The 12815-nt window shown below is 38.8% G+C and overlaps 1 protein-coding gene across 7 annotated transcripts in view; it reads right to left on the bottom strand.

Moving 5' to 3' along the window:
- OLAH (oleoyl-ACP hydrolase) overlaps positions 1-12815 on the bottom strand; it is a 32112-nt gene that overhangs the window by 13824 nt on the left and 5473 nt on the right. For 2 of the 7 annotated variants that reach the window (XM_064506005.1, XM_064506003.1), the window contains exons 2-3: positions 4354-4428; positions 1277-2502 (exon numbers count right to left, since the gene is read on the bottom strand). The gene's annotated coding sequence lies outside the window, so the exon portion shown is untranslated. Of the gene's footprint in view, positions 1-1276; positions 8817-12815 lie in introns of those variants that run through there. The other 5 variants (XM_026098602.2, XM_064506002.1, XM_064506004.1 and 2 more) reach the window with 5 other exon arrangements.

Raw genomic sequence — 12815 nt, forward strand, 5'->3', positions numbered from 1 at the left:
CTTCCATACTCAAGACCATGATCATTGCCCTTCTCTGGATTTGTTATATCTAGTTTTGTTATATCCATTGAGACGGCAGGGAAAACAGAACTACATTCAGCTCTATCAGAGCAGCTTTAGTATTTTTGATTCCTGACTGACAGAAGTAACAGCTGTAGCAAGATTTATAACCACTCCTTCCTTCTTTCTGAGAAGGAAAAATAGCACTGAAGATCCTAATGCATTATCTTTCGCATCAGGTACTGTGTTTACCATAAGAAGAAAAGACCAATTCTCAAGCATTCTTATTCTTCTTTCCTGATTTTTTTTCTCCTTTATTCTTGCTGATTAGATTTGTGGACATTACCACTGAGGGTGACATCCTACTACTTACAGTGTATCAGGCTGTGTTCTGTGTAGGTTTAATTAATCAGTTCCATTAATCTTGAAAGAACATGGGAACACCATGTATGACACAAATATTTGGTAAAGATAAACAAATTGGAAGCAATAGTGATACAAAATACAAATTTTGTTTTCTGCAATCATTAGAATAAACTCACAACAGTTCCTCATGTTAAAAAAAATGAAAAACTAATAATGAGGAGATAATGAGCAAAATTCAGTTTCTGAAATGCTGAAAATCACTATGGATATTATGTGCTGCTGTGAATATAGCTCAGCACATGCAAGGGCTGGTTCTACATACAGTCTCTTTTACTTAACAATAAATGTGAGAATGCAGCCAGATCAAAATAGGCAGCAATTTATGCCCATATCAAACTCATATAATGAAAGCAAGACAGGAGAAAATCTACCCAGAATGCTGCTGTGGCTAAAATTTTCTTGATTTTCATATGCTTTTAAACTGGAAAGTTTATCAATGTTTGTTAAGAATCACTTCAAAGAAACCATAAGAATAGCAAGCCAAAAAAATCAATGGGCAGATACGAGCTTAATAGCTGAAGGACAGTGGAACAAGCACTTCAGAGCAAATAGTTCCTCTGACACATCCAGTTAGCATCACTACCATTAGTCCCATTTACACAAGTACTTCTTCCACAAAAAGACACACTAGCTCAAACGAAGCTGATGGTTTGACCTGATGGACAAGTAAGAAAAGAAAAAACTGTTCTCAAACTGATTCCAAAGACGATAGAAAACATTCAAGCATTAGCAAGAAGCACGTTTTGTCAAAGTCTTTAAAGATATGTTGCCAGTCGCTAAGAATCTTTCACACTTTCTACTCTTGCAGGTTTATGCCATCACCACCAAGTTGACTTCAGATGCAAAATACCTGAATAAGCAGGAAGACCACAAGTGCCAGGAAATGACAGCCCAAAGGTTGATTCACTTTTCAGCTCTGCATAGCAAGAAGCAGGAGTCCAACTTCTTTCTTAGCAGCAGGCATGGGGACAAAGCCAGTCTTTCAGGACATCCCAAGAAGGGAGGTGCATGCAGGCAGCACAGCTGCTTGCTTTAAGTCTTTTCCAGGTTTAAGGGGAGGAGCCTGCACACTAGAAAAACAGAGACTGAAGCACACAATGTCCCAAAAGGGAGACAGAAATATGATGTGTTATGTGAAACACAAAGCATTTGGCAGCAACATTGGGAAGGTGCTCTGCATCAGACCCAGCAAATTTAAAAAGGACAGGTTAACATGTCAAATATAGAAGTCATAGCCTTTTCAATGCTGGAAGTCTGTGACCTAATTGAAAAAAAAAAGCCTGCACAAAGTAACTAAGAAAAGTCAGCCATTTATAAGAACTATATTCAGAATTACAGTACTCACACCTGCACTGGACAGTTTTGTAAGGGTCTGAAAAGGAGAAAAAAAATCATGTATAACACCATTAAATATTGCATTTGTTCAGTATGCCAGTTATAATTTCTACAAGTTGGAAGATGTAGTACAACATACTGTGCTTACATATGATAATTTCATAATATCCAGTATGTTGTACAGCTGGTGGCCAGATGCCATCAGCAACCTAACAAATACAGTATATCTTGTAACTGCATTTTGAGTACTAGGAATATTGCCTCTTCAGGGTTTTTTTTGTTACTATACCAAACTATCAGTAACAATACTAAAGTAAGTGTAAGAATCCTCTAACCAAGGCCAAAACAGACAAACCTGAGTGTCAAAATGGGTTCTGACGCTTAACTTCAGACATATAAACTAGACTACTTTGTAGTTTTCCCATAATTCTTCATTTTTCTACATTCCTCTTTGCCATTTCTGGGAAACTGAAAAATGTGCATTGTCTAGAGAAAACCATGTCTGTTGAAGTAGTCATTGAGTAAGCAGTACCGACTTTCCCAAATGAGGTCTGCAGTCTTCTGTTCACTGCCGATTTCTACTTTCCTGTGGAACCCTAACTAGACAAGACAAAAAAATCCAAATTCAAGTGATTATCATAAAGTGTCTTATCACACTTTTATTACCTGTCTCAGTCTCGCAGGGAGCCGGAGTGGGGAAAGCCAAACCTCAGCAGGGAATCCTGCTCACAAGCTCTGCAACTAATAGTTTCAAATGACAAAAGTAAAAATGCATTTTCCAAGGCTTCTTTCATAGTACTTTTATGTTGTAATCATTATGATATAAGAGGAGGCACACCTATGTTTGGAAAATGAGTAGTTTAAAGAAGCTTATATTGCCAACTAGTTCTGACCTGTACTGTTATGCCCAATCCATATGAATATATCTACTATCAGATGTATTTGCTTATAATGTATAATTTATACTAAAGCACCTCAAATGTTTTATTTATTCCCCCCTCAAATTGTGCCGGTTATAAAATCTGACACATACTGTAAATGTTATTATAGCCAGTTGTTATAAATATCAGACCCACTAATAATGTTTCTGAAAGTAATAAAATATTGTATCAGAAACAATTATTTTCTAACAAAGGCTGAAAATAAAATATTTTAAGAGTAAGATTCTGAAAGTGTAACATGAATCAAATAGCACAATCATTCCTTAAAAATAATGAAGTTATGAAATATATATATAGGTTGCTTTTGTTTGCCTTGTAACTTGAGTCTTTGGGGTACACCAATGGAATATTCTCAAGTTTTTCTCAGCATCGAAGGACTAGAAATTTATAGGTCTTCGAACAAAAATTAATATTTTCACAAAACGAAACAGTTCCAGGAGACTAATGGATCTTGCGACTCTCAACCAAAAACTTTTTTTGTATTTCCAGGGGTTTAGCTAAAAGAGAGCTTTACAGGACCAACTTTGCCAACTTAGTATTAGTCCAGAAGTCCCTCATCCTTAAAGTTTTCTTCGCTGTTGCTTTATGGCAATTTTCAGTCTCCTTTAGACTTTAATAGTAATACAAATGGACCTAATGGTAAGTCAGGAAGTGTCCTCATTCTCTAAAAACTGAAATTTATTTACTGTCTAATGATGGTAAATTACATCCTAGGTTATGTAAAGCGTGTACATTCCTCAGATCATAGCAATCGAAATGCATAGAATAAGATGTCACTTGTAGCAGTTATCAAGGTTAAAAGTGGATGAAACTTATAAGATGATAAGTAAGTATGATCTTTCAGAAATGATAATGAAGTAGTCCAAGAGCAGTTATTACACTGTAAAAAAATCAATGCAATTCTTGTTCAAGTATGGAAAATTTGTAGGGGCTGTTGCAATTCACCAGCAGTAATTTAAAGTGACTCATTTTGAGAAATAAAACAAGCACATAAAGATCTCTCAAGTAAAGCAACAAAGAAGTATGTGTTTCTTGGATACACAAGATTTAAAGAACAAAGTCATACACGTTGCTTAACATAGGTTAGCTTTTGATATTGCCAGGTGTAAGATACATTGGATTATATGTAATGTAAGCAATTTCATTTCCTTTGTCCTTTTTCAGTCATTATTTATTCTCTATCATCATTCATTATTTTAACAAGTCTGTATCACTTTGAACATCTTCATTGCAACCACACTACATTTCCTGGCAACTCAGCTTCAAAGGATTAAAAAAAGTATATACTTAAATTTTTCTCCTTTAAAAACCACTAGTTTCTACCACATTAGCAGCAGTTAATTGTACATAGACATGTAGTTATACAGTTCTAATTCCATCTAAAGCAGAGCAGCAGTAAGCCTTCTTTCTAAGACAGAGACAGAGACAGCCTTAAATGAATCAAAATATCATGCATCACAACTTGTTATTACTCTTAAGTGTGGCCTCAGAGAATTATACCTGAAAAATAAAATAAGAGTCATGCAGATGAAACACAGAGGGAGATGCAGAATTTGCAGGAGAAAAGAACTTTAGAGAGGCATTAGCAGAAGGAACTCCTGGAGAGGTAAGGAAAGATGAGTGCCACCAGCCAAAACTGAAGAGATCTCACCTGGATTTCTGTGTATAATGCTGGTCACATGTTCAAGAAAGATGAATTCAAACGGGTTCACATGCAGGGCATGACCTGAAGGGAACAGCTTGTGAAAGGGAACATAATATACACATTCACTAGAAGATGAGGGTGGGGGATTGAGGACATGATCAAGAAATGCATATAGATTGTCCATGAATTAACTACACCTAGAAATTAGATTTTTAACCATCAGATCATCAGCTTCTGGAACAGCTTTCTACACAAGAGCAGAAAAGCTAACTTCTTTAAGATGGAAATTTGGAAGGTTAGTAAAGCGGTTATATAACATGTATCTAATAATGGCCCTTTTAGCACCATGTTCCTCCTATTAGTGGGATGCAGGAGTGAGTTTGCACAGATGTGAGAAAAGCCAGCTAATTGCAATGCTATAAGGATAGTTATGATAACAGAGAACCAGTTTAGTTTAACAAATATGTAGTCTTTTTTATTATTGTACTTAATACCTGGTATTAAGTGCCCACTTTTGATAATTAATAAGAAAATGAAATTGAAGTTTTTGTTATTATCTCTGGAGGAGATGAACATGCAGTGACATGCCACTGTCTGAAGCATCAGAATAACTGGTGGAAGTGCTTCACTGGTACAACCAAAAAAATGCTTCTGAGAAAGGATGAAAGCTCATCAGTTTCTGCGTATAACAGGAGATAATCTACAAACATATAGCAATATATTCACATCTGCTTGTGGAGGTTCCAAGAAAGCGAACAAAGTCCATAGCACTCTAGCTGTAAGTATTGCGCTGTAAGTATTGCAAGGATGGTCAGATGTCAAGTCTGCTGCACCCTCCTAAGAAGTAAGAGATAATCTACTTGCAAAAGACAGAACTCTGTTTAGAGGGGATGAAGCAGCGATAGCAGTAGATTAAAGAGCAAGCATAAATCAACAGATATATGCTTCGCACTTAGGGGACTAGGTGAATCAAGGAATGTATCAACTGGCCAGGAAAAGGCGCCCATCCGAGAGCACAGATTGAACAAGGTCATCAGGGTACATTAACTGACAACAAAAATCAGAGCCCTGAGCCTGGAAAAACAATCCCTAGATATATATGCACTTTTCATAGAGCAGCCACCCCACCACAGCATATTACAACCCCAGCTTCAGGAAGTTGGAGTATCCGGACACCTTGAGCCTAGCTATAGCACAAATTCTGCAAGGTAACAAGTTATCACATATCAGCCAACCTGCAGTAACTCTAAATGCTTGACTAACAGAAAAGTGAGAGGACTGGCATTGACAGAAATTTAAATCAAGTCATAATACTTTGCATTTTTCATAGCCTAGGATAGATATGCAGAATATGGACTATCAAGGACAAATGATAGATGGCAAATTGCTGTTGCATCTTAACTTGTTTATAGGGTGGACAAGATCCATAACTAGCAACAGCTGTAATTAGGACACTGAATGTGCATTTGGCAAGGAAAGCAGCATGCCTAGACAGGAGGCAAACCACAAAGTGAAGGCAGAAACAACATGAAAACAAGCGTGGACAGCAGTAAAAGAAACAAACAAAATGTGTTTGAAGACCAGATCTAACACTGGAGTCATAACATTAGTTCAGCCATATATTCCTAACCTCTTGTTTCAGTAGTTCAGCAAACAGTTGCATAACAGATAGAGAAAATGAGAAATATAGCAATTGACTTGGAAATTGGAAGAAGAAATGTAACTTAGAAGTGGAAAGTGTTTACAACCTTGTGTGCACATGGCTTGAATACTAGCTGCACTGATAGCAAATCATTTACTTAAGAACCCATTTGGTTTTAAAGCCGGATTAATTTTCTCTTAATGACAGCCAGCATATGGTGCATGAACAATCACACAAGAAATTAAAAGAAAGATTGACCAGGCAGCGTAGCAATTGCCATCTGCAATTGGCTGGCAGTAGAATTAACTAAGCACAACTTTCCCCTGTTTATGGGGCTCAGCTGAGTTTAGACAGTGATGGCTTACAGGTACCTCCATCTTCCTATATTCACTGTTGTTGCACTTCCTGAGTTTGTACAGCAGATCCTGTATTTATCCTGACCACAATTCCCTTGAACAGTCCATGTTTCTGAGAAGCAGCAGGTGAAAGTCACTGGGAAACAGAGCAAGAAGGAAAAAGAAAGGAACCAGGAACCGATGATGGAGCCGTTGGATGAAATGGATGGAAATGCTGTCTGATGCTGTATTCCTCAATGGAGGGGAGCAGCAATGGAAGCTGGAAGCAATGTGCCCTCTCTAGTGGATGGCATGACAGTTGCACTAACACTTGTCCCTTCTCCCTCCTCATTCCTGCAAAGCACAAGAAGTCACGTAGTTGCCAATGCTCAGTCACTGGGAGTGAGCAGCAATGGTAATTTGACAATACCTTGTGTGTTATTCAGAGCTTGACCTCATTTATCTGTCACCAAAAATAGGGCAGAAACAGGTTTACTCCACTACTTTCACCACTGTGCACAGAACTCTGTCCTGGAGAACCAGTGGAAAGATGACCATAGGCAACAGAACAGCACATTGTAGCTTCAGACACTCAAGGCTTGTTTTTCTCTCCTCCACAGATTATGATGATGATGGTGTCTGCCAGCAATTTTTTATGTCAAACTGGCTGAGGCTTAGGACCAGTAGGCTCTGCAGGAGCTTCTGCAGGAGGTACCTCCATCTTCCATCAGCACTACCAAATGCAGCTCTTGGACCCCAAATGGTGAGCCTTGGAAGCACCAGTCAAAGCTAAGATATGCAGTAAAGGTGAAAAGGACACAGCAAGTTAGGGAAGAGAGAATTTTGCTTGCTCAAAAGTAATGGCGGATGAAGTAGCATCAGGACTAACATGAGTGAAACATGCAAACTTTAGGAAATCTAGTAGGGTTCTGAGAGACCCCACTCAGCTGGAGATGAACAAATGACAGATATTGGGAATCTGCTCCTTTCTAATCTTTGTGCAGAAGGCACACATAGAACAGAGAACACTGGCACTGCATTTGTCACATAGGGATCAGGATCTTGCAGTGAGATGACCACATGCACATTCCACTTGAACCCTACAAGAAATAAGGGCATAGTTAAAATGAGCATGGGGTTCAACACTGTTAAGGTACAGCCTCACAAGCCAGTGGTACAGAAAGTATTCAGTATCCATAATCCAGAATGGAGTCAGTGTCCACAATGCAGATAGTTCCCCAATGGCCATGAATGAGCTTGTCGTTGTATGGAAAAGAAAACATTACCCTACCCTTTCTGAAGCTGGAGTTATAAAACACACAGGCATCTTTCATGACCAAATCCATACACTGAAGTCTACCAAGTCATTCAAAAATCTACCTCGTGGTCCATCAAGACCTCAATAACAAGGGGCTCATAGTGCTTGCAGTTTGTAATAGTTGTGTTTCCCCTGAACTGGTCACTGGACTCCTATTAAGAACATCAGGGCAGCTCAGACACTCAGAGCGCAAAACCCTGGGAGATTTTGTCAGTAACTCCAATTTGTGCTATTCAAAGAAAGATGGTTTGGAAGAAGGTCTTGGAAACCTCATTCACCACTTTGCCACTGTGGACTTGCCCGCTCCAAATGGCTTACCCAGTGACACGCAGGAGTGTGGGGTTGCTATGTCTGCTCTCTCAAACACAGATATTGTATGCGGTAACAACGAAACAATAGAACCTGCTCATAACTGAGAGCCTCAGCGGTGTCTGTTGTAGTTGGAAGGTTTTGCATTCACTGCTGGTCATCCAGTATCTTAAGGATGATTTTGTCTCACCAGTCTGAGCTCATCTCCTGTGTCTGTCTCAGTAGCAAGGACTCTAGGAAAACAATTCCAAGTGCTTTGTTCCCCCCAAAACAGGTGGATCAGGAAGGTGGGCATCAGTTCTTGGGGCTGGGGGGGAGGGATCCTTCCAGAATAGCTGCTCCAATGCAGCTGCAGGATTAAGTCTGCTATTCCCTTTGCTAGAGCGCCTTGCAGTGAACAATGTGGGGCAGTGAGTCAGACAAGAGACACTGTGTTGTCACTCAGAAAAAGTACAAGCAGTAACAGAAATAAGGCTTTTGTGTGAAAGGTTTCATGTGGATGAGGATGATAAGGGGCACTAAAATGCATGAGACAGTGCAATGCTTGACCTGCAGTCAAGGAATATTTCTGGGATAGCTTTCTTTTGAACAGCTTCGAACCACAGTATAGAGGGGATGTTTAATCCAGGGAACTGGACTAAAGTAGTTCAAAATAAAAAACATCCACCTGGCTATACTGGAGGTGTAAGGAGCCTCAGTACATATTTCTTCAATATACTAACCTGTTTCTATTTTGCCAAAGTACTTGCTAATTTAGACAGAATATAGATGATCCAGTGAGTTGCTGCAAAGAAACATGACCCAGCAAATCAGATGCAGAAGCTGAAATGAATATGACCATGTATTCATCTTACATTCACCCTACCAAAAAAAAAAAAAAAAAAAAAAAAAAACCCACAACTTTATTAGCTCACCTCAGTTGTGAGGGACAGGAACAAATCTCACAAGGATAGACTGAGTTGGCTTGCACCCAGAACCAAAAATTAACAAGTGATACACTGAATAACTGTAGTGGGGTTTTTTGCCTGGACACAAAAGCACACCTATCTGCTGCAAGCAGTGAGTACTGTTGCTAAGCAGAAACCTTCACTCTTCTGGATAAACCCATACCATGGGATGTGATTTCCTAAATGATTAAGCAGGTATCCCAGAATATGTTATACTATCATGAGACATAAAACTCTGTGGGCAATTGCTAGACCACCTAGGGAGAAACCCTTAGCACACTTGTCTGGAAGGTGAGCAATTTCTGTGCAACAGCTGAAACAGAGGATACTCATCAGTAGTTATTGAGAAAAACTGCATTACCAGCACTGCTGTTTAATGCTTCAGAAAGGACAAACACTTGATGTGAGTCAAGTAAAAAACTGCCAGAGACTGAATCCCAGGAATAGCTATTGAAGAGGATGAAGAAACTTTTCTCAGTAAGCTAGGAATTTTCTATGGACAACAAAGGGCCCAGGGTGATAAACCTCAGGGCTGACAGTGGAAAAGGAGAGCCTGAGGAAGGAATGGTGTTTTAGTATCAAAGGCCACTAATACAGCAGAACAGAACTCAAATGTGGGACTGTAGAACTGCCAGTGCTTATATATGGAAAAAACAGGGATCCAAAGAAAGTAGGAACAAAAACAGGAAAAAGAGCCTGTAACTGTAGATGCTGTTTTACTTCTCCAGCAAGAGTCCAAATCTATAGCATATTAAATAACACATATATTATATATGTAAGTATATACAATATTTGAAGAGAAAATACTCTTATTTTTGTTTTATATGCAGTGATGTTAACTAGGACACATGAATTTTAGTCCTACCTCTTGCCATGAAGCAGACAAAGTGGCTGATCTGCACTAAGTGACGAATACACAGACTGAGCAAGGTCACAGCATTGCAATTTTGATAGGTATATGATGAAATGAGAAACAAAGGTTCTGTTTCTGTAGAGAAGAACAGCCATTGTGGAAAACAGAAGGAAATGGTAGGCATTACTGCCAATGTGCTGGTGGAATGATTCAATGTGCATACAGCTTAGTACCAGGATCCTCAGCACGGGGCCTTTTCCTTGAGAGACTGTAGCCAGGATGAAACTGAGTTGAGTATCAGCCAGGACTAGAAGGCTTGAGAGGAAATATGCTGAGGGCTCTTGCGCTAAGAAGTCTGTTTTTTCTTTTTTTTTGGTATCTGATATATTTATTTTGTAAAAGGGTTGAATCCATTCAGAGGTCACCGTCATTACCAATCGCTGTTAATAGTTTTTGCTCCATGGCACCACCTACAGCATTCGCAGCACAACAAATAGGCCACATCTTCTCGCTTGTGTTTCAGCTCTGATATTCCTAGATCCAACATACGGGACAAAAGGAGACTTTGATAAAAAACTATTTGCACAACTTAATGAGCAGCCCGTGCTGTAGACATGAATGCACAGATGGACAGACATAACAAGGTGGCCACAAAGCGATGTCTGATCCTTCATGTTATCTTTGGCCCATATTTTACACTTTTTTTGGATGATGGTAGATACCCGCTGTGTAAAAAGACAAAAATAAAGGGATTGTAAACTTTGCTGATGTACTGATTAGTCCATGAATTGTTCATACAGACTCTTTGCTCAAGCACTTACCAAAACAGGCCTCAAACTGTGACCAACACCATCACTCACACAAGCAGAAATATGCTAACAGGGTATGGAAACAAAATACAAGACTTCTGTCAAAAATGAGTAATGACGCCAGATTTTTTAGTCGTGGGATGACCCACAATATTGTTTGATGACAATATTACTATAACGCTATTCAAAGAGGAAATTGTCTTTGCTTCAAAGTTCTCATAAAAATGCTTTGTGTATTTTTGCAAGGATAAAGGCAAAGAAGCCTCTATTTCATTCTTCTATAGGGCTAGGGATTCAGATACAACTTTATTTTGCTGAATAGAGAAGAATCTACATGAGAAAGAAGAACTGAAGAGGATATTAAGGCCCAGCACACAGAGTCCAGAGGGACCTCCAGTTGACTATCACAGTGGTTAGGATGTATTTGATGTCTGAAGCTAGTAGAAGCAGTAAAGCAGCTTCTGCTGCAATAGCGGTCATAAGCCAAATCTAAATCTGCTGCAAAATCTGCAGAGAAAGAAAGGATGGGAAACAGAGAAACTCCCAGTTTCAGGGAGACTCTAAGGCAAAGACTGTAAGTGACATGCAGGTTCTTCATCAGCTTATCTGACTTTGCTGATGATGAAATAGCTGCTCTTCCCCTCAACTTCTCAGACAATAAATGTCTGCCCCAATCTTTTTCTCAATATTAGCAACTGTGTAGCCATGCAGTAATGCTGAATTGTTTGTCAAGCTGAAAACAAATACTTTGTAGATTAGTTTTCAGCTAAATCAACCAGCTGATCCCATATAGTCACACCATCCTCCTACTGATATATGGAAAAGGCAAGAATTCATGACCTTTTTGCAAGCTTTGATCTACTTAAACCAGCTGGAAAGATGCAAGCTGAGATTACATATACACTCCCACGGCTTGGATGTAAAAGATATATCTGTGCTAATGGAGTAGTCTGCCCTTAAGAATTATTTTACAGCTCTTACTGAAACAAAAAACTTGCAGAATCTGTCTTACTGGTTCCCACGGCACATTCAGCTGCTTTCATTATAATTCAGAAAAAAATATAAGCCACCCACAAGAAAGAATTATTGCATGAATAAATAATCTTCAGCATACATTTAGCTGAATATGAATTTATATGAAATCTGAGCATACCTATTTGGGAAATTTGGGAAATTTCTTCTTTGCAAGTCAGCAATTGTAAAAAAATAATAGCTTATTTCTGAATTTTATCTTTCCACTACTCCCATCTTTTGGCCTCATACCTAAGATCTCATTTAGACCTTAGTACAGCGAAGAAAGGATATGTAAATATTCCTCTGCAGAATCAAGATTTTTCTCTTTAAGTCTTCATGAGAAACAGTTTTTTATTATCTATAAATTTTAATGTAGATATGTGACACTGTAAATTAATAACAGATGAAATCTGCTTGAGAGTGTTCATGGTCAAAGAGACTGCTTCTTTGTTGAACTATTGGCAAAGAAATGACTCAATGTGAGAGTAATTACAAGAATTTTGTTTTAAGAAAATATTCCCCGGGGGAATGCATGCTCTTTTACCCTCTTTACAGTTAGAATAAGCTCCAAATAAAATTCTAGTCCTATAAAGAGTTGTATAAAATTTAAAAGAGCAATCATTTAAGTCATAGTATAATTTTGGTTGGAACGGACCTCTGGAGGTCACATAGTCCAACACCCCGGTCAAACCAGGGCCATCTTTGAAGTTCATTTCAACTTTAAAGTTAGATCAAGTTGCTAAGGGCCTGGTCTAACTTAGTTTTGAGTATCTCCAAGGATGGAGAGTCCACAGCCTCCCTGGATAACCTGTTCCAGTGCAGTGATGATGAAGATAATTTTTTTCCTATCTAATCCCTTGTTGAAACTTATGTCTGCTCTCTTTTGTCCTTTTGCTGTCTGGCTCTGTCTTTTTCATACCTTTGCATTAGGTAGTTGAAGACATCAACAGAAAGGTTGAAAACATCATCTCCACTTAGCTTCTCTTAAGACGAACCCAGCTCTCTCAGCCTTTCCTTGTACATCATGCACTCCAAGTACAGTCATGGGGACCTCTGCCAGACTCACTCCAGTATGTCAGTATCTTCCTTGTACCAGGGAGTCCTCAACAGACACAGTACTTTAAAATGTGGTCTTGCAGTACATTAAACAAATTTCAGATTGTTTCTTATTCACACTTTTGAGGCACATACTTTCAGGGCATGATGAGATTTTACATTTGCCTTATTCATTGTTATGGCAT

The sequence above is a fragment of the Dromaius novaehollandiae genome, chromosome 2 (genome assembly GCF_036370855.1).
Source record: "Dromaius novaehollandiae isolate bDroNov1 chromosome 2, bDroNov1.hap1, whole genome shotgun sequence".
In the NCBI taxonomy this organism is placed as follows: Eukaryota; Metazoa; Chordata; class Aves; order Casuariiformes; family Dromaiidae; genus Dromaius; species Dromaius novaehollandiae.